General features: G+C 33.1%; 2 long non-coding RNA genes across 2 annotated transcripts in view; one reads left to right on the plus strand and one right to left on the minus strand.

Moving 5' to 3' along the window:
* Window positions 1-13462, minus strand: part of LOC138133772 (uncharacterized) — a 125055-nt gene extending 111593 nt beyond the window's left edge. The window contains exons 1-2 of the long non-coding RNA XR_011160509.1: window positions 13224-13462; window positions 12930-13152 (exon numbers count right to left, since the gene is read on the minus strand). This is a non-coding gene — a long non-coding RNA (uncharacterized lncRNA). The remainder of the gene's footprint in view (window positions 1-12929; window positions 13153-13223) is intronic.
* Window positions 13463-16462: 3000 nt separating this feature from the next.
* Window positions 16463-18011, plus strand: LOC138133774 (uncharacterized). The gene is made up of 2 exons (XR_011160510.1): window positions 16463-16673; window positions 16724-18011. It is a non-coding gene; the product is annotated as an uncharacterized lncRNA (long non-coding RNA).
* The last annotated feature ends 3786 nt before the right edge of the window (window positions 18012-21797 follow it).

The following is a 21797-nucleotide window of genomic DNA, read 5'->3' on the forward strand; positions in this document are numbered from 1 at the left end:
ACTGAAATTGACTACTACAGCGAAACAGATAAGACTGAACCAAATGTGCCAAATGTAGATGAAAATGCGACGAGAAACAAGACTGACAAAGAATTACCAAGTGTCCCATTTACAAATAAAAGTGAAGTGAAAAACAGCTCTGGGGAATTGAGAATGGGAATTAAATTAGATATGCCAATGGAACTAGAAGGCAAATTGCCCGGAAATAATGAGAATAAGAGACAGAATGTTGTACCAGTCATTCACCAAAACCTAACGTTACGACCGATGCAAAGTTCTATTAGTAGCTCCTTTTTAGATCACATATATTGGCCAGAAGAATCACCAGAAAAGAAAAAAAGTAAACGAAAAACGGTGAGGCTTCCTTATGCCACGACTTCAACAAGGTGGCTTAAATTTCACGAAGACAAAGACAATAAGAAAAGGACCGAAGAAGAATCAAAAAAGCAAAGAGTACTAGAAATAAACGTAAAAAAGAAGACAAGGAAAACAAAGCCAAGACCATTAATAAGCGACCCAAGAAAACAGTTGAAACGAAAGAATCAGAAAACGAAGAAGAAGGAATGGAATAAAAGTGAAACAAGTGGAGAAGAATTATCGGATGAATGGGATGAGACTATTCCGGAAAAGGACGAGTTTCTAGTGGTGGCATTTCCAAGCAAAAGGTAAGTGCATAATTATGTGTATAGTGCAAAAAGTTATTCACAAGGATGAAATTGAAGTTCAAGCACTATCACTACTATCACCATTAAATGAAGGTCACACATCATTTAAGATTATCTATAATGACATTAGCTTTATAGAGAGAAGCCAAATAGTAAAAACAAAACTGGAATCACCAAAAATAATCACCAAAAATAATCACTTCTGGCGGAAGACTGAAGTACCAATTTTCACATGCAGTTTTTTAAGTTAATTGATGTTAAATTAATCAGATTTATAATCAATGGTTTTCTTATTGTGTTTGCGTTTTTATTTTTTTATTAAGTTTATTTTGCGTCGGTCAACCCCTGGATTGATTTGATGGTTGAAAAAAAAAATGCTAAGTGGTCAATTAGTGGTCGGATCAGCCTACTCCTGGAATTTAACATTCCATTTTGTTATTGTTATGTTAAAAAATATTGAATTTAGTAATTTTCTTTAGTTGTAGGTACAGTTTGGCAGCTATTCAATACCGTCTATTTTTGTTCTTATGTACCTTGTTATGTACCTCTCTTTCTCTCTGACCTCAGGGGATTAGCATTCCCCACCCACTTGTATATAAGGGTGGGCGTCCCCTGAGTGTAAGAGTTGGTCAGTGTTGTTGTACGAAGTAACATCTAAGTAAAAATCTAGAAAATCACACGAATTTGTTTCATTCACAATCACATTTCAAATTGAACTAAGTCGTTTGGAAACGCCAGCGACTTTGTATCGCCGAGACGATACAGCAGCCATTAGGATATATTATGTAATTTTTATTAAATTTTAAAGGCCCTTTAATTTGGAATTTCTAAGGTAACGTGTTAAATTCTTCCATTTGATTGGCAGTTTATTTTTCAAAAGGTCGTTATTTTATTAAAATTTGATGCAGAATGGCCTAAATTGTATCTCATTTTTGTAAAAAAAATATTTATTTCGTCCTCAACGTTATAATTATTAACCTCATAAGGCCGATATGAAGCAAAAAAACAGACGCGATTGAATATTGTAAAATCGAGGCGACAGCCGAGATTTTATAATCAGCCCAGTCTGTTATTATTTGCGTATCGGCCGTGTGGCGTTCAGTACTTTTCATGATACCATGAACATTTAATACTTGAGGATTCGTAAATTTTGCTTGTCTTTCATCACTAATAAAATTTACGAGTGATCTGTGGCTTAATTGTGTAATATCATTGCAACGGAATATATATAGAATACCGTTAATAAATAACGGCCGTGGCTGATATGACACACATATCAATTGAGAAGAGAGTACTGTTATAGCAGGTTAACAGTATGGTATCATGAAAAAATTGTATTTTAATTACCTTTTTCTTTATGTAAAAGTGAAATTGTATCGTCTACAATTAAATTTAAATAATTATATTTTTTTGACTTTAGACGTTGAGAGTAAAAAATAACCAATTCATTATAAATAATGGTCAGTATGGAATAAAACTTTCTATAAATAACTACCTATTACTAGTCATTTTTTTGCTTGATGTAATGCATTTTACAGTTTTTTGTCAATAAAGTTGTTATTTGGAAGAAGTTTTTTTTATTGGTGCCTTGGTTTATATACATTATTATTATTTGCACATAGCGCTCGTGGCGATGCAAAGCGCAACTAAAATGAATAATTTTATACCTTCGGGTAAGTTTGTGAAGCTTTAGTGATTATAGTTTTTAATTTAACTTTTTACACAACAGCAAAACAAATTTTATTGACCTAACTAGTGTAGTTTTTTTTTTTGTTCGGGAAGATTAAATTTTGGTGTAAAAGAAGCAGCAAATGATCTGGGTGAGGCTGCTGATGCTGACAAATTTTCTTCAACTGTTGATGTTACTGAAGAAACAGCACAACAGACAATCATAAATGTTGAAGAGCCGGTTCAGAAAGTTCCAACGACAAAGGTCTTGGTAAACAAATCGTCGCAGACTGATGATCTTGGTGGTTCTTATAACTTGCAATTTGTTTTAAACAACGACGAAAAACTAAAAGCTTTTACCGGTGTTGATTTAGATCTCCTTAAAACATTGACTGAGTGTAGCGAGAGTGTGACTATAATAGGCATAACGATACAATCTTCTTTTAGGGGCCTATCTTGACCATTAATAATAATAATATTTTAAAATGTCAAAAACTGTTACATCCACTTTAGGCATTTTACCAGCAAACTAAATCCACAGACAAATTAAATTAGCTGTTTTATTGTTTTCCCGATTTCGTTCACTCTTTGAAGCGCCCTCTCGCGGTTGCTGATTTTCTTCAATGTACTCTTTTATCTACGATTATGATTTATGCTCATGCTAGGCAATATTGTAAAAAAGTTTAGGTCATATATCTTATACTCCTATATGGAGTATTTGCTTTCAATTTGTAGACAGAGGAAAAGAGACGTTTCATTGTTCCTGATGATATATTAGAAGAGGCCGACGCGCGACGCCGCTACCTTTAATTTACTGCCTGCAAAATCTAAAGAAAGATATTTGAAAGTGTTGGAAAAATTTCGTGACTGAATGAGAAAGAAAACCGTTGATGTTATAACGGAGGAAGTAATACTGGCTTATTTTAATGGATTAATGGGAAAATTGGCCCCCTCTTCTTTGTGGTCTACGTATCAATGTTAAAGTCGACCTTATTCGTTTATGAAAAAGCAAGTAAGTGATATTTATTTTAAAGTGATATTAAATATTATCACAATATTTAAGTGATATTTATTTTAGTAATATAGTATAATATAGTAATATAGTAATACTGGGTGCCCCAAAATTCGCGGAACAACGTAGTAGTATGTTGTTAAGTAGCCATTAAGAGATCAGGTAAAAATGTTTAAAAAAATCAATCTTCTTTTTTGTAGAAGATAGGGACCTATTCGTTACACTAAATGTGGCAACAATGCATTCTATGCATCCCAATAGTCTGCAAATCACGACCTTCTACTCTTGGCTCTCTCCGGCCTGTTCATTTGCCAGTTTTCGGCGTTCGCCGTTTGGCGCTACTTTGCCGGCGCTGAAATTGGCGCGAAACGTTAAATGTCAAAAAGATGACATGTAAAATGCTATTTGGAGACGTGTAAGGATTATAAAAAGACAAAAACATTCAATGAATTGGCTTCAGAAAGTTTAAATATTTGCCCAGGTAGGGATTTACAAAAATCTTTTAATCAGTAATAGACTTGCAATAATTTAAAATGTACTTTAAAAATATTTTTCACTAACATAATGTTGTAGGCAACCCTTTCCAATAGTGCTGCTAATGTACCGAGCCCGACGGAAACATTCTCTGTCACCGCAAACAGTCCTTTGCCTGCTTAAATCTCCATTTTCTTTTCCTTCGTCTACTTCCAATGTTGTGGATATTATAACAAGTACTGAATTCCGTGAATTCATACTCACATCTCCATAAATTTCGTTGTATTTAAGAATAGGTATATTAGGAATGATTATCTATGTAATTAATATGCTTAACTAACCGAAAATTTCGATTAAAATGTAGTAATCATGTCTTTATCCGACAAAGTGACAACACAATGACAGAAAGCCAAGTTTCAAACCGCATGGCTTCGAACTCAAATCGCCCGTTCGCTAGCGCCAAACGGCTTACAAGTGCATAATGGCAGTGTTGCCGTTTTTAGTACAATTGTACTAGATTTAGTACAATGACCATGATTTTAGTACCCTAGCACCTCTTTAACGAATCTAGTACAATTTGTAAATTTGGGTAATTAAATTTTTTTCATTATTTTTAAAAATAAAATTTGAATTTAGCGCGTTAATTTAGTTTAGTAAAACGCAATTGGTGACATAGTGAATCATAGTTGGACAGTTGGTAGTGTGTGTGAGTTTAGGTTGGTAGTCCCGTCCAACTTCGCTTCCTGTTTTTTTTATAGTCCCTAGTTCACGGTTCTGTGGTTCACGGGTTTACGTTTTCTCTGTTTGGACTTTGGAGTGTTTAGTGTTTGGTTTGTTTTCTCCGTCTTCGTCAACCCGTCAAGATCAGATCAATTGTCAATATATGATTGTATGAAAAATGGACAAGTAAATAATTTAACAATAACTTTGACAACTAGCTGATACAGGGGATTGGTTGTAGGTTTATCACACGTACACGTATTAAGAAGAATGAAGATGCTAGTAATAATTATCATGTTGCTATGGAAGTTGAAGCAGTTGAATCTGTGGACTCACACAACAATGTGGACCTAAATACAAAAGAAATGAACATGTAATTTAATAATTCTGTCAGGGAGGTAGGCAATTCTAATTTCTAAAGTATGTACAATTGTAGGGATGTTGTATGTGGTAGTAGTAGTAGTACCAATACCAAAGAGATTGAAGTAACCTGTGATAATAGTGAAAGTAATGATAACATTAAAGATAAGGCTGCTTCTTGTTCAAAGAAAAGAAAAACTTACAAACAAAAATTTAAAGAACAATGGAAAGAGGAATACGACTTCATAGATATTAGACAAAATGACTGTGCAACGATTTGTAAAGTGTGCAATATTGTTCTTCGAGGGGGAAGTTTTCATATAAAACGACATGCTTCTTCAAAATTACATATTGAGAAATACAATGCTTTAAAGACAACACCAAAAATTAAATCTATTTTAACACCAAAGGTAACTTTAAATGAGCAAATAAAAAAAGCGGAAATTAGAATTGTAACTTTTCTTTGTGAAAATGATCTGCCACTCTCATTAGCAGATAACCTCACAGAATTAATCAAAGAAGAGGTGTTCAAGAATCCTGAAGTTGTGAAAAGCATGAGATTGAAAAGGACTAAGGCTACAGATATTACAAATAATTTATTAGGGCCAATTGCAAAGAAAGATGTAGGAGATAGGTTAAAGAAAGAGAAATTTTCTATAATAGTAGATGAAACGACTGATATCGCAACAAAAAAAAGTCTTGTCATTAACTGTAGATTTTACAATCAAGACCAAAGAAAGATTAAAGATCATTTTGCTGAACTTGTAGAAGTAGAAAACTGTTCTGCAGAATCCTTATTTTCAGCTGTTAAAGCTTTTTTGGACAAAAATCAAGTGCCATATAATAATGTAGTAGGATTTGGGTCGGATAATGCAAACGTCATGATGGGAGAGTTCAATAGCGTCCAACAAAAATTGACGGAAATCTGTCCAGGAATTGTAGTGCGTGGATGTGGCTGTCATTCCTTGCATCTTGTGGCTTCGCACGCCGCTAAAAAATTACCGAATGTTATAGAACAATTTGTAAGAGATGTGTATAATCATTTCAGTAATAGCCCCAAACGAATGGGTGAATTATATCAGTGTCAAGTATTCGCTGAAGAAAAGCCCACTAAGATGTTGAAACCCAGTCAGACCAGATGGTTATCTTTGAAAGTAAGAAAACTAATTTATTTTATTTCAGCTCTAAAGCAATTCTTTTGTAGGAAGTTTGTACTAGAGTGCTAGAGCACTGGAATTCATTAACTTTACATTTTCAAGCCACAGTGTCGGAAAATAATTTGCCATCTGCCAAGGCAATATTAAATGCGCTAAATAATCCTGTTTACAAACTATATTTGCAATTTCTTAAATTTAACTTAGAGCGTATAACTCAGCTAAATCTGGAATTTCAGTCTGAGCAGTCAAAAATGCCAGTTTATTTAGACAAGATTACTACCCTGTATAAAAATATTTTAAAATGTTTTATTAAGCAAAATATTTTAGACTCCTCAGATAAATTACATGATATAAATGTTCAGAATCCAAGCAACTTTAGAAGTATGGATCAAATTTATTTTGGTGGTCAAGTTGACGCTTTTTTAAAAAACCCTGACAATATTTCTAAAATTTCCACCTCAGATTTACACACATTTAAAATTAAATGTTTGGAGTTCTATGTTGAGTTAACACTCCAAATAAAAAAAAGATTTGATTTTGAGGATAAATTTTTAAAATTTGCCTCCCTTTTCAGACCAATGACAGCTACAAGTGGCAGAATTTTAACAATATCAGAGTTTACAAATCTATTTCCTGTGCTACAACATTTAAATATAGATAAAGTCAATGAAGAATGGCAATTACTCTCAGAAGTTGACGAATTAAAATCTTGTAATGATTCATCATTTTGGGAGAAATTACCCAGAATGAAAAATGATCTAGGAGAACCAATGTTTTTAAATTTGTTTGAAGTGGTCAAGTGCATATTGATATTACCACATAGTTCTGCTTCCGCGGAACGTACGTTTTCTAAATTATTTATAATTAAAACGGACAAAAGAAATAGGTTAAAAATTGAAACAATTTCTAATATTTTAAGCATTAAAGAATACATATCATTCAACTCCAAGGGTCAGAAATTTGGTAATATGTGTTAATATCTTTGTGTAATAATGGAGACAAAAAGAAAAAGACTGATTTATTAAAGAATTAAAGACTATCAACAGTCCACCTTTAAAGTATTATATTAATGTTAGAATAAATTTTTCTTTGTGTGTTTTCTTGTTATATTAACTTTATAAGATGTTCTTTGTTTTATTGGAATAAAAATGTTTAATTTTTTTTACATTTTTCTTTCAAATTTCCCGCGTCAGTACAATTAGACCCAGTTTAGTACAATTTTACGCTGTAATCTAGTACAAATTTTTAACACCTGGCGGCAACACTAATAATGGTATTTTGCTCAAATGAACAGGCCGGAGAGAGCCAAGCGTCTCGACTATTTAGAAGGTCGTGCTGCAAATATTTCATTTTTGTTGTATCCATGGAAATGAGAGGGAAAAATCAAAGCCGTGTTGCCGTATGCTATTTGAGGTAAAATGAACATAAAATTACTACTTGGAAATGCTGGAAATAATGAAGAAAATAATTGCAAACCTGATCACAATCGTTCAAAATTATTAGGCCACTGGCTAGTAAAAGACAAATAGTCAAAATCTTTTTTATTATTTAAAATAAATGAGATCAAAGCTGCACCTTTTGGGCCCCCACATCTTCAAATCTAAGAGGTATAGAATTTTTTAATTATTTTTCTCGTTATTTTCTAACATGAATTGACATTGCCTCGTTGAGTTGTTCCGCGAATTTTGGGGCACCCAGTATAATATAATATAGATATTAGCAAGTAAGTGATATTTATTTTAAAGTGATATTATTATCACAATATAGATTGTCGATTTCGGATTTATTAGAACTTTTGAATAAACATGTTGAGCAATTCTAAACGAAAGATTCTTCTTTGAGGGCCGGTATTTCAGTGCAGGGTTAACTTTTAGGTTTACCAACCGCGGTTAAATTTTAACTCCATTTTTAACCTTGTATGCGTATTTCAGTGCTTAGTTACGGGTTAAAGTATCTAACCAACTTTTTCTTAATGTTGGTAGTGCTTTCCGCAGCCATATTTGAAAAAGTCGTAGTCAGTCGTAGCGGATAGGCGTAGAATCCCGCCGTTTGCTGTCAGCTGTGACCATTGTGACATTTTAACCCACGTGTAGAGTTGGTTAAAGCAGAATACAGTTAAAGAGTGGTGTTGTTCAAAAATACATATCATTATCTATACTGGAAATGAATAATTATTCATCATCGTCACCATCAAGTGACTCTGATGACGAAGATATTATAAATTTTGTGGTCAATTTGGGACGGATCAGAAAGATTCCCCGATTTCACATCAGAAAAGATCATTTTCATTATTGGGACGATCAGGAATTTTATAACAGATACCGACTTTCCAAAGAATCAGTAGTTATATTGTTGGAACAAATTGATGGCAATATAAGGAACGCAACTAACTGGTAAAAAGAAATAATACAGGCATTTTTAGCAACTTATATTTGTTACATATGGCTTTTTTTGTAGGAATTCTGCACTTAGCTCAATGGAAATGCTGCTGATAACATTAAGGTTTTTTGCGATAGGAAGCTTTTTAATTGTTATTGGAGATTATGCTGGCATTCATAAAAGTACAGCTGGCAAGGTGGTCCATAAAGTAAAAGAATAATAGAAAAACTAAAAGAAACTTGTAATATTTTGACTATATTATTACAGGTTACTCAAGCCATAGCCAGGTTAATGCCACAATATATCAGATTTCCCCAAACAGCAGAAGAAAAAAGCAGAATACAGCAGGGCTTTTATGAAATTGCTAGATTTCCTAGAGTTCTTGGAGCACTAGACTGTACACATGTAAAAGTAAAATCTCCAGGCAAGTCATTACGGTTGGCTTCAAAAAAAACGGGAACTGTCAGAAAAAGTTCTGTCAGGTTTTATTAAATTTTTATAGTTTGAAACGGCTTTTTAGAATTTAGGTTAAAAAACTGCACTTATGTGTCAGAAATACTACTGTCAAACAGACACAAATTGACATAAATTGACAAATTAAATTTCCAATTCACATTAGGTCAAATTTCAGTTCCCGTTTTTTTTGAAGCCAGGTGTACATGTTATATATATCTTGCAATAATGATTTATTATCCATTTATTAGGTGGACAGAATGCAGAAATCTACAGAAATAGAAAGAACTTTTTTTCTTTTAATGTGCAAACTATTGTTGATTCCAAATTGAGAATTTTGAATGTCGTTGCAAGATGGCCAGGATCCGCACATGATTCGACAATCTTCAACAATTCACAAATTTGTAATAAATTTCAAAATAATGAGATGGGCAATGCAGTTCTAGTGGGAGATGCTGGGTACCCAATTAAAAGTTATTTATTAACACCACTTGCCCAGACCAACACAGTTGCTGAAAACTTGTATAATGAGTCAATTATAAGGACAAGAAATCCAGTGGAAAGGTCGTATGGAGTGTGGAAAAGAAGATTTCCAATTTTAAGCAATGGTATTAATGTTGACATCAACCGAGTGCAATGGATAGTGGTTGCAACTGCAGTTTTACACAACATGGCGATTGAAAATAACGAAAATGAACCACCTGTATTAAACCAAGAAGAGGAAGAAGCCTTTCATTTTGTTAATAATGTACCACCACAAGTACTTCCACATGGAAATGAAAATAATAGGGTGCGAAATGAATATGTAAATGATTTTAATAACTTAAATTAAATGTATTTATCTTTTTTTAAAATTTGCATTCTTAAATTATGTTCTTCCTCCCTGTGCCTCATTTTTTGTTGGTGCACTGCACTTTTGGCACCCCATTAATACCACAACGCGTAATGCGCATGTCTAACCAAGAAAAAGCAGGTTAACCCACCCCTATCCCCTGGGTTAACTTTCCAGTTAAATTTAACCTTGATTAGAATCAACCCGACACCGAAATACCCCTAACCAGGGAATTTCACAGTTAACCATTTTTTTTTGTTTAACCCATGACTGAAATACCGGGCCTGAGTGGGGTAAATGAGTTGGCAAATGGTTTTACCTCACACTCTTACCTCACGTTGTCATAGCAAACAATATGAGTGAGCAAAATAAGTACTTTCTAGTTTTGTATCCCAGTGAGAAACGACAAGTTTCGATAACAGGATTGAACAAAAATCAATTATTTGACAAATCTATAAACTCAAAATTAATTGTAAAAATATTGTCGAGTATTTGTAATGTTTTTAATACACAAACCATGTTAAGCCATTGCACATCGCCAATTAACAATCACAAAAATGAATTGATTAAAACTGTCATCACAGTATACATAAACGTTCGCCTCCATTATGAGGCGAACAAATTTAATTTTAAGCGTGTGTCGCTCAGACAGAAGTACAGGGTCATTATAAATGATTGTAGTCCAAGTAGGCGTAAAAACTGAATGTAAAATTTATGATTGCCGCTCCATATAAAAAACATCAAAATTATGTGAGTACCTGAGTACACAGCGTTTACACACGGGAGTTAAATTGGGTGCAAAACAACTCAAACTATTTAAAATTGGTTGCAAAACAACTCAATATTTTGAATTTTATCTTTAATTTAAAAAAATTAATGAAAGTCTAATCGCCGCACCTAAAAAATGACAGTGACAGTGACAAAAATTGACAGTTCACATGAAAGCGGCAAAAATTTCAAACATGGGCATGGCTTGCTTCGACTACAATCATTTATAATTACCCAGTATAATAAATTAGCGCTTTTTAAAAGCCAGTAAAATGTATGTTTTATCACTATGTTTTATTTTTGTATGAATAAATGATTGCTGAAAGAGTTGTACATATCTTACTTTGATCAAGACACCTGCCAACTATTTTCTAATATGCTTTACTTGGATAATAAAGCATATATTATGTTATGAGGAGCAAAAAGGAAGTTTTATGTGCTGCGGCTGGTAGATTGGCTGCCGAACGCAGTGAAGCAGACAAACCAGCCAAAACACATAAAACCATTTTTGCTCCGAATAACATAATTATACTGTTTTTTTTTTCAAACCTTCATAACAAATTATTTAAGACATGTTAAGAAACCAGGTGGGAATTTCAAATGATTTAGCTAGTTTACTTTACAGCCGCTCATCAGCGGAGATAATAACTTCACGGACGCCCCAGCAGAGATAATAACTTCACAGACGCTCCTCAGCGGAGATAATAACTTCACGGACGCTGGTCTGCTCGTTAGATGCCATGACAATGAAGTGACACGTTAATGACTTTAGCATTATCAATGAAGCAGTGCAATGTCATATTTTACGGACGTTTGAAGAAAAAAGTGATTTTTTTTTATTTGTAACTTTTGCATCGGCTCGGCAAATTTTGCTCATCAAAAAAAATCCCACTTTTAATCCCAATAAAACAATAATAATGTGCTAATTATAGTCCAATTTTTACCCTTTTGAGGTGACGTCACGATTTCCTTCCTCGCTTTCTCTTTATTGAAACGACAGAAACAGAAAAAAACAAAAAAAAAGGCACGTTTATTTATTGATGGTCACTTTGAGGTTATTTTATGCTCCTGTCAATTTGACAATGTTTAATTTCTTTCACTTATTACGTTGATTACAAACATAACCTTTCGAAGCAATTGTCAACAAATTTGACACATTTATAGTTATTTATGATCAATTCAAATTTGTTTCTGATCCTAGCTCAAACATACGTAAAGTTACTAGATAATGACGTCATCGCAAAAGGGTAAAAATTGGACTATACCACATCGGAGTTCGTAAAACTTTTCCTTTTGGTAGGTATTTCAAGATTAATTTTAGCACCGTAATATCCGTAGGATGCAACTTTATGCAGGCATCAATATGTCTGTCTCTCTTGCTCTGCCCATGCAATGATATAGGAAATGCTCCATATAGGAGTATTAGATATATAATGTTTGGGTTTGAGAAATTAACCGGACCTAATTTGAGCGGGAAGTGTGTGCCGGTCTATCAACTACCAACACACTTTCCCATGGGGAATTTTAAAAATCCCTAAATTCAATTTGACGGCTGAAAATATCCCAAAAACAACTTACACTGATTCTGAAATAGGTTTGGAAAAAAAATGTGGAGTATTCTTCACACAAATTTATTCTGCGTAAATGACTTTTGGAGGTGAAATCGAAAGGATGGAAATTACCCTATATTCTTGATTTTCAACGCCTATGAATAGGGAAAATTTGTCCGAGTTTGTTCACTTCATTAGCAACCATTGTTACATCAACTCCACAATAAAGTCGTAGGTGTACTACATAGTAAGTACACTGCTTTGTAAATGTTTCTATGGAAATGATCAAAAGAAATAATGTCAGGCTTGTGACTGACGGGCACCTTTTACCTTTGATTTATTATTGTTGCTAAACTACCAAGATAATCAGGTACTTTTAACTCAGCAGCGTACTAGAAATTTTGACCAAATTTTTAATCATTTGTATCGCGAAAAACTTTTATAAGAATTTTTTTTTTGTTTATAACTTCTTCTCATTATCACCAATTACGGTTTTTTTTTCCAAACTTATTTCAGAATCACCCTGTATAGTCCGTTTTTTTATAATCAATTGTCAGTGTCAAAATACAGAAAAAGAACAAACTGTTTATATTAAAAATCACTGACATTTGGTCCAGTTCTATCTCAATTTCACCTACCTAGATCATTATTGAGGTTATGTTGCATATGTTTATGAGTGTGAGACACGTGTTTAATTTAAATTGTCAATTGTGACAATCAGTGACAATTTCAAAAGTCAATATTTCAAACGTGATTTATAAAATCCACTGTTTCGAATTTTCTACCAACCTGACAACACTTCGACGATTGATTATAAAAAAAAACAGACTTTACTCTTTAGAACTTGAAACTATCATGGTTTTTAAGTAGTAATAAGTATGTGGTACTTACATGCCATGTTAGGATTTCTTGGCTATCTGCATTTAGGGGGGTCCATTTCAATTCAGATCAAAATTCCAGGTTAACTGCGGCATTCCTCATGGTTGTCACTGTTGTCAGTGTCAACAAATGTCTTCTCACAATTAATGTCAATAAATAACACGATCTCGCACATCTGGCACATATTTAAAGGTTATTTTCGTGAGAGACCAGGTATCCAATGGTTTTTCGGTATCTGAAACCAGTGTATTTTTGTGATAGAGCGGTATCTGCAGTGACGTCATCAAATACGTCATTGATATTAACCTGGTTATAATTTCAGTTCAACAGGTCACGATCTGTTGAAGTGATCACGGTATGTTTCCATCCTTTTTTAAAAACGCTTTCCCGGCATAACCACCTAAACAAACACCTAACCTGTAAATGTAAATTGATTGTTTATGGAATTGATGGAGGAGTACAAATGAAGTGTGTGGAAGTGTGTGGAAGTAGGCATTATGGATGGAAATACTATCGTTGAATTTAACCTTAACTTTGAAGGGACTGATTATACAATCACCGACAAGTTATCAACAGCAACGGAATTATTAAATGGTAAGAAATATACATATCTGAATAGTAGGTTATGCAAAAATTCTTAATTCTAGACCCTGAAGCAGCTAATAAATATATGCAACTATTTTTGCATGGAAATGGAAATGAGGAAAATATTGAAAATAATGCCTTACAAAGTGGAAATGAATCTGAAAGTAATTCATCAGGTGGTATGTTAATTCAGTATACCTAATCAATATAATTTAATGAATCTCGGTTCTTTTTTAAGAGTGCTTGTTATGGAGAAATAAAAGAAAATCAACAGAAAAGGATGTAGAGGCAACATCATATTTTTTAAAACTACGAGAACAGTATTCTAAATTGTTTGATGATAAAAAAACAAATAAAACCTCTATTTGGATCAAAATAAGTGAAGAATTGCAGCAAGCTGGATTTTATTTATGTGAGAACAAGCGAGAAGCTGCAGAAAAATGCCGACAAAAATTTGCTAATATGCAACGGCAATACTTGGCATATGTAAACAAAGTAAAAACTACTGGTGAAGGTAAACATGAACCACCAGCCTTTTTTGACGAGATGCACGGCATATTGGGCCACAAAGACAAAATTCAACCACAATGTCTTATGGATACAGAAGAGCCACATGAGGATCAAGCTAGCAGCTCCTCCACCACTGGAAGTTCTGCCAGTGCTATTAAGAATAGATTTCAACATATTGTTAAGGCTAAACCAGAGTCGAATAAAAATGTACTGATAGATTTAATGAAGACACAATTCGACGCTGAACAGGATCAAAGGCAGGCTCAGTTCAAAACGCTTGAAAGATTATTAACCGTCCAAAATGATCAGCGCGAACGCTTATTGGGTCATTTTGACAAGTTATTTGCCCCAAAGAAACGTCGCAGATCAGAATCTGACTCAGATGAATATTTTTTTTTAATATTGCATAATAGAAGTATGAGTTGAGTTTTAATATTTTTTGTGTTTTTGAATTGTTGAATACAGTGTTTTGTTAATTTTTATTTGTATTTCTAATGTTAGGACGAGAAGACTGTTTAATGTAGCAATAAATTATTTGCAATATTTAATCGTTTTGTTTTTCCTAGGAGATGTTGTTGGTGATCATTTTCAGGGAAATCTTCATAAACGTCATTATCATCCTGGAATAATTCTTCTGTCCATTGGTCATTTTGCATATAACAGAAATTGTGCAAAATATATGAACTCACTATTATTTCTACAGCTTTACTGATGGAATAAGTATTAATGTATCGAAGCCTTGTGAATCTACCTTTTAAAATTCCAAAAGTATTCTCAATACAGATTCTGTTGGAACTCAAAAAAAAATTATGATTCCTTTGAATTCTTGTGAAATTATTCTGGTGTTTAAAAGGTGTCATGAGCCAGGTACGTAGAGGAAATGCACTATCTCCGATAAGGTGGAAGTTTTCTTGAGGAAAATACTTATTTTTACCATGCGCTGCAATGTGTCGAAACATTGGTGAATTAGAAAATACCCTTGAATCATGTGCTGAACCAGGGAAGCCAACAAATATATAAGTAAAAATTTTATCGGCACTGCATATGGCCATTAGATTAATAGAATGTTGTTGATGCCGGTTTGCGTAACTATCTTGTTGAGCCAATGGAACTTTCAAGTTAATATGAGTTCCATCAATTGCTCCTATGACACCTATAAACAACAACCGTTGGTCACATAGACCTTAGAATGCAATTAAACTAACCAGGATATCTATTGAAACCATTCAACACATGATTAAATTCTTCTTCAGTTTTTGGCCAAAAAATGTAGTGATTTTTTAAGCTATTCAAAATGTATAAAAAGACGTTGACTATTTGCATAACCGTTGAAGGTACCAAATCAAAACGATCGGCTATTGCAAGCAAAGTATCCTGTTTAGATAAGTACCAGAGGAACACCAATAAAGATTTCTCAGGTTGCACTGGATAATTTCCTCCTCTGTACTTTTTTTTTATTAACTGCTGTTCATCATGTTCTAGTAGCACCCTGAGTAGACTTTGAAATGTTTCTTTTTTAAGTCTGAATAGTTGATAAAATGTTAAGTCCGTGTAGTCATTTATCCACAAATGTATGTCAACATGTTGTCGAACATGAACTACTCTTTCTTTAACAAACAGCATAATGAACTTTCTCTTTGATTTAGGACGTAAAATCATGTATTTAACAACTTCTTCAAGATTACCGTCAAATAAAAAATTTAAAAAAAAATAGGCCCGTGCACCGTCCATGCTTTTAACTTGAAGCTTTGACTTTGAACTTTGACGTTATACTGTGCCACAGACTAAAAATATATATTGGGTATGTACTGTGCTTTGACGCTAACGCATCCCATAACCTAGATTTCTAATAACGACAGAACACCTCTAATCAGAGAGAAATCTCTAATAACCGGTACGTTTTCGCGTTAACTCATACCACTCCGTTGGTTCATTTAACCGCTCCGGTCAACAATAAATAACCCGGTCTCTCACGAAAATAACCTTTTAAGTTCGTTGTTTAACTAAAAACACGTGCACCACGCTTTGATAAAAAAGTGCACGGAATATCTAATGCAACAAACGAGACACGACTAGCAGGATTATTATGCACGAGTTAATCTTAAAATATCTGTAATTATAAGGACCATATTTCATTATCAATAAACACGAAAATCATTCCATAAATACTCACCCCTTGCAACATTTCCAATTTTCTTCTGTGTTGGCTTCTCACGAGCCACATGTAAAAACAGTTAGTGAACATAAGACCGGATCGGAGAACAAAACAACGAGAACCGACAGCTTTTGAACATTTGAAAATTTGAACGGTCCATAAGAATAGCATTTAATTTTGCAAGAAATAACGGTTGAGGGCACGTTGAAACTGTTGAAACGGTTATTTTGCGTTGGTACTTCTGAATTCACTAAAATATTCGATAAAATGTTACCATACCGAAAGTGCATTGTTTTGATTTGGAAATTTGACAGATTTGGCAAACAATTAGGTTAGTAGTAATGGAAGGTAGCAATTAAGTTAAATAATTATCATACCATGATGTTATATTATTATAAACTCATGAAGATACAGCTAATGTTATATTTGTGTAGAATTTGTAGGAAGTGATGTATCGAGAAGGGTACTTAGTAAGAGAAAAAACAAATTGTGGTAACAGTTTATTTGTCAGTTGAATATAAATGCCCAAATGTAATTATTCTTCTTTCTTTCTTAGGCAGACTTTTTTATGCCCTATTATGGTACGTACTTTCATGTATAAAAGATATGAGTACGTAATCTTACATACAATGACACAAGGTAATTTAATGGAAAATTTTTACATGGATATTGTAAATCCAGATGGGTCATATCATTTTTAATATATAACCCAGGTAGGGCAACTATTGCAAGTTTTGGAAAAAGTGGTGATGAACATGTTTTCAAGTTGGGTTACAAAATGGCAAAAGATTCATGTGGCATTCCCTGGGAGAAACTTTTTTTGTCACCCGCATGATGAAAACCTACAATTTCATCAGCCCAATTTCATAACAAAGATTTGACTTTGTACTAATTTCATCAGCACAAATTATACATTCTAAGGCCTCATTTAAAAAATGCTTCGCTTTTAAATTTATTATATTAAAAACAATGGCATTAATGCCAGGATTAATAACCACTTGTTCCATCAGTCTTTGTAATATTCTAATAGACAAGAAGATTGTTCTAAGAAAACAATATGCTATGGGAGATAAAAAGAAAAGAAATAAAGCAAATTGTTTATATCTGACTTCAGTTTTGTTGATTTAGTTTAACTTGTGGTTTAACAATTGTAGCTCAATTAGGGGGTAATAATTTTTCACTAGGATTATTAAATTGTGATACCATTTCTTCCATGGACTCCTACTTTTTAGCTTAATTTTTCCTTTTACAGTGCCCTACTTAATTGTTGCTTTTGTGGTGTACTATCAGAAAGGGTTAATCCAGTTTGAGAAGCACTTGTACCATGCGGAGGATAGCTTACATCAGAAGAACTTGCAGGGATGTCCAGATGTACAGGGTGTTTGAAAATTGCTAGTACAAAAAAAAACGGTGGCATCTGGAAGCCTAAGAAATCCAAGAAACCAATTTTTAATTTTTTAAAACAAAATGGATAAAGTAACCCTATCCCTGCATATTCATTCAACATTTTAATAACGCCATTGACAAAGCTGTTCAATTTATGTATCTCCATGAACTCTTTTCCTGACTGTTTGAAAAAATCTTTAATAATTCCAATTTTTAAGAAAGGGGATGCAAATGACAAGAATAATTACCGTCCCGTGTCCTTATTACCAATATTTTCTAAAATATTTGAAAAGCTAATGATGTTACAAATTCCCAACTATCTTGTGGAGAATAAAATACTAGTAAGTAATCAATTTGGTTTTCGAAAAAAATGTTCAACATTTAATGCTATTTTAACTTGAGTAAATAACATTGTTAAATGTTTTGAAGAAAATAAATATTACGAAGCTTACTTTTTAGATCTGAGCAAAGCATTCGATACAGTATGTCATGATATTTTAATTAAGAAATTGCAGTCTTACAAATTTAGTGTGAACAGCATAAATCTTATTGAATCATATATCTCAATCATCGTACGCAAAGAGTCAAAATTCATGAAGTCCTATCTAGTGAATGTAGCGGCACACATGGTGTACCGCAGGGATCTACTTTAGGGCCATTATTATTTTTGATTTACATTAATGATCTGCCTCACTATGTCCCGCAAGTTGATTTTGTTCTTTTTGCAGATGATACCACATTGGGTAAATCAGATGCTTCCTTGCAAAGACTTAAAGAAACCATGTCGCTTCAATACGAGAAAATAGAAAATTGGTTAGTGGCAAACAAACTACACCTAAATAAAAACAAGTCAGTTGAATTGATTTTTACATTGAAAAATACAAATAACTTTGCCAGTATAACATTCACGAAATTTCTTGGCATATTTATTGATTGTGGGCTGACATGGCATAAGCATTCTGATAGTCTAGCGGACAAACTAACTAAAAATGTTTTCTTGGCGTTAAATCAAAACGCAGTCGATTTTTTTGCATCTGCAAACATCTTATCTTCAAAGTGTGCAGCACGAAGTCTGTAGTTCTCAGGATTAACGTTTATATCATTTGTTAAATCTTTTTGACCACAAACGAGGGCCCATATTTTGAATCTATAAACCAAAGAAGAATATATACCGGGACATTTTTTAAACTCTGAACATAGTCCATACTTATTCCCTATATGTTCAATTTTAAAAAACACAGATCAATGCATTGTGAGTTGCTATGCAATCAACTATACCGCACACCCGAGATTTTGAAGTAATGTTAAAAATTGTTCCGATTGATGGAATTGGTCTATCATGTGTTGCATTGGAAATGTCACGCACATTTCTAATGCTCTGATTGGCATAGAATAACTGGATTATGTGTATTTCTTCTTCAAACAACTTGACCATTTTGTTAAACTGTCAAGTACCTACTTATTTTCGTTACCTTGGTTACGTGATTACATACATGCAGTGACCTGTGTTTTTTAAAACTGAACATAGGGAATAAGTATGGGCTATGTTCAATGTTAAAAAAATGTCCCGGTATATTAAACAAAGGGTATTAATATAATGTTCACCAAATTAAATTATACACCCCTAGCGCTGTCCTCCAAAAAATTAAATTAACATCAAAAATTCCTAGTGGACACCAAATAATGACACTTTGGAAAATGAGAACAGCGTCACCAAAATAGGAATGTTGCGTATTGTTTTACTGTTGCTTGTATTGTAAATGCTATATGTTTACCTATTTTACTAAATGTTCACCAAATGTGGAACGCTCACGTTACGCGCCTTTACTGCAAATATAAATATTCACGCTATCCATTTATATTAAGCACTTGCTAAAGAAAACTACTTTTTCGAAAACTGATAAAAATATGTTCACATTTACATGACCTAAATCGATTGTCAAAGTGACTGTTTTTTGTTCACTGGATTTATAGTCCGGACAAAATAAATGTGAATTCTGACTAGAAATTAGGAATGTTTGCCGTATTTTTATTTATCGTGAGAAAATAATGATGCAAAAAATTGTCTTAGAAAAGTAGCGTTATCGCGGAGTAAAAAATATTTAATTTTTGCAATTTTTGTTCAAAAAGAGACGGCAATTGGGCTAGATTATTGTTTTGTAACCTTGGATACGGATAATTCGAACTGGTATCAACCTAGGCATATTTTTATACATATCTCAGCAACGCTTTGATCTGAAAATTATAAGGTAAGGAATGCGGTTGCTGTATTGAACAAAGTTAGAAGAGTTATATCACATATATCATCTTAAGAATTATTCAACTTTTTTCAACAAGTTCTTACTTGCTTCACGGCATACTCCCTGCAACGCTTTGGAGTCGGAATGCTTTAATTATAAGACACTGTATGAGAGGCTAATAAGAAGTCTAAATTTGGGTATGCATTTGAAATTGAATATAGTATAAAATATAGTAAACATTTAGTATTTTTGTGAAACAAAAAGTTTTTTTTTTTTACTGCATAAACACCGGGTGTATTATGAAAAACCTTTGGTGCTATAACTTCCTTATTTTTTATCCGATTTTAATAAATGATATGTCAAACAAAATCGTTTTAAATGGGCTACAATTTGAATTGATCCAATATTTGTTCTTGAGTTCTGTTTTTGACAAATAATAGTCAACTTTTTTTTTTCAAATGGCACTATTAACTTTTTTTGCTCAGTTTTATAGAGATTTTTATTTTAAGTATGAAAATGTAAACAACCATGCTCATGCATAGAAGCAAAAAGAAGAAATTAAGAAACGATGTTTTTTTTTTAAATCAACCAGTCACATTAAATAGTAATAAAAGTGCATTCTAATTTTGCAAAGTGACTAAGAGAGCTATGGACATTCAAGACAATGTCTATTTGACTCCGGCCAATAACAGAGATGATTTAATAAAAAGAATCGTAGCAGTATGTGAACAAATACCACCAGAATTTTTATTAAACGCCGCAATGGGCGTCAGTGGAAGGTGTCGAATGTGCCTTAGAGAGAATGGAAGTAATTTCAAACATTTGCTATAGTAAAGTTATGGTTACTTGATTTTTGGAAATTCTATTTTTTTATTAAAAACAAATTTTTGATTTTTTATTTCAATGTTTATGAATTCAGAAGATAAACATCTATCAGAATAAAGATAAAAAAATATACAGTGCAACTTAAAAAAACAAAGTTAGCTGCGGTCTGTCAAAAAATATAATGTTAAAAAAAAATCATAGCATGTCGGGCTATAGTGTTTCTAAAACGATTTTGTTTGACGTATCATTTGTTAAAATCGGATAAAAAATAAGGAAGTTATAGCACCAAAGGTTTTTCATAATACACCCGGTATAAGACACTAACAAAAATTAAATATCTGGTTATCATTTCAGAATTAAATATGGAATACAATTTGGTGAACATATAGCATTTTTAGGTAACAAAAGTTATTTTTAGTAGCAAATAATATAAGAAACTAGCAGGATGTCAATATCTGGTTATCGCTCTAGGACAACGGTGGCCAACCTTTTTGTTCTCGAGTGCCACTTTATTTTGTTAAAAATTTATTAAAAATATTTGACGTGTCACTTTTTCATTTCTGTTTCATTCTACTGAATGATTATGCATTATGTACCCCTGCCCTACTGTTTCATCTGAATCGAATAACAAGAAAAAAGTTTTTACTTCGCGCGAGTATTGTCACCGCGGGCAAATAGTGGCACGCGTGCCGCGGGTTGGCCACCGTTGCTCTAGGATTATGTATGGTTTTAATTTTGGTTACCATTTAGTATTTTTGGGAAACGAAAGTATTTTTTTGTATGAATAAATTTGGTAAATTTGGTAAACAGTTAAATACCACCCTTAAACAAATGTATTGAGTGCAGGGAAGGAAGTTATAAAGAAGTGTTTTATTGAACTAAGGGCTAGTTTACAGAAGCGAAATTAAGTTAATCGTAATCAAATGCGAGATTAACTGAACACGTAACCAGACTGACCACTCGACATTTCGGATTCATGGGTTAATCGCGCATTAAAATTTAATTCTAATTGGTAATTGTTGACTTTACCTACTAGTGGAATTTTCGCGTTTTTTCGGACCGGTGTCCTCCCACATCGTTTCTCACCACTCAAACCTTATGCAAACGCCCCCGTTTTTCTCTCTTGTTGTGTTTGAAGGTCGCATCAATGTCTATTATAACTAAAGGGTAAGGAAAATT

The sequence above is a fragment of the Tenebrio molitor genome, chromosome 6 (assembly GCF_963966145.1).
Source record: "Tenebrio molitor chromosome 6, icTenMoli1.1, whole genome shotgun sequence".
Lineage (NCBI taxonomy): Eukaryota > Metazoa > Arthropoda > Insecta > Coleoptera > Tenebrionidae > Tenebrio > Tenebrio molitor.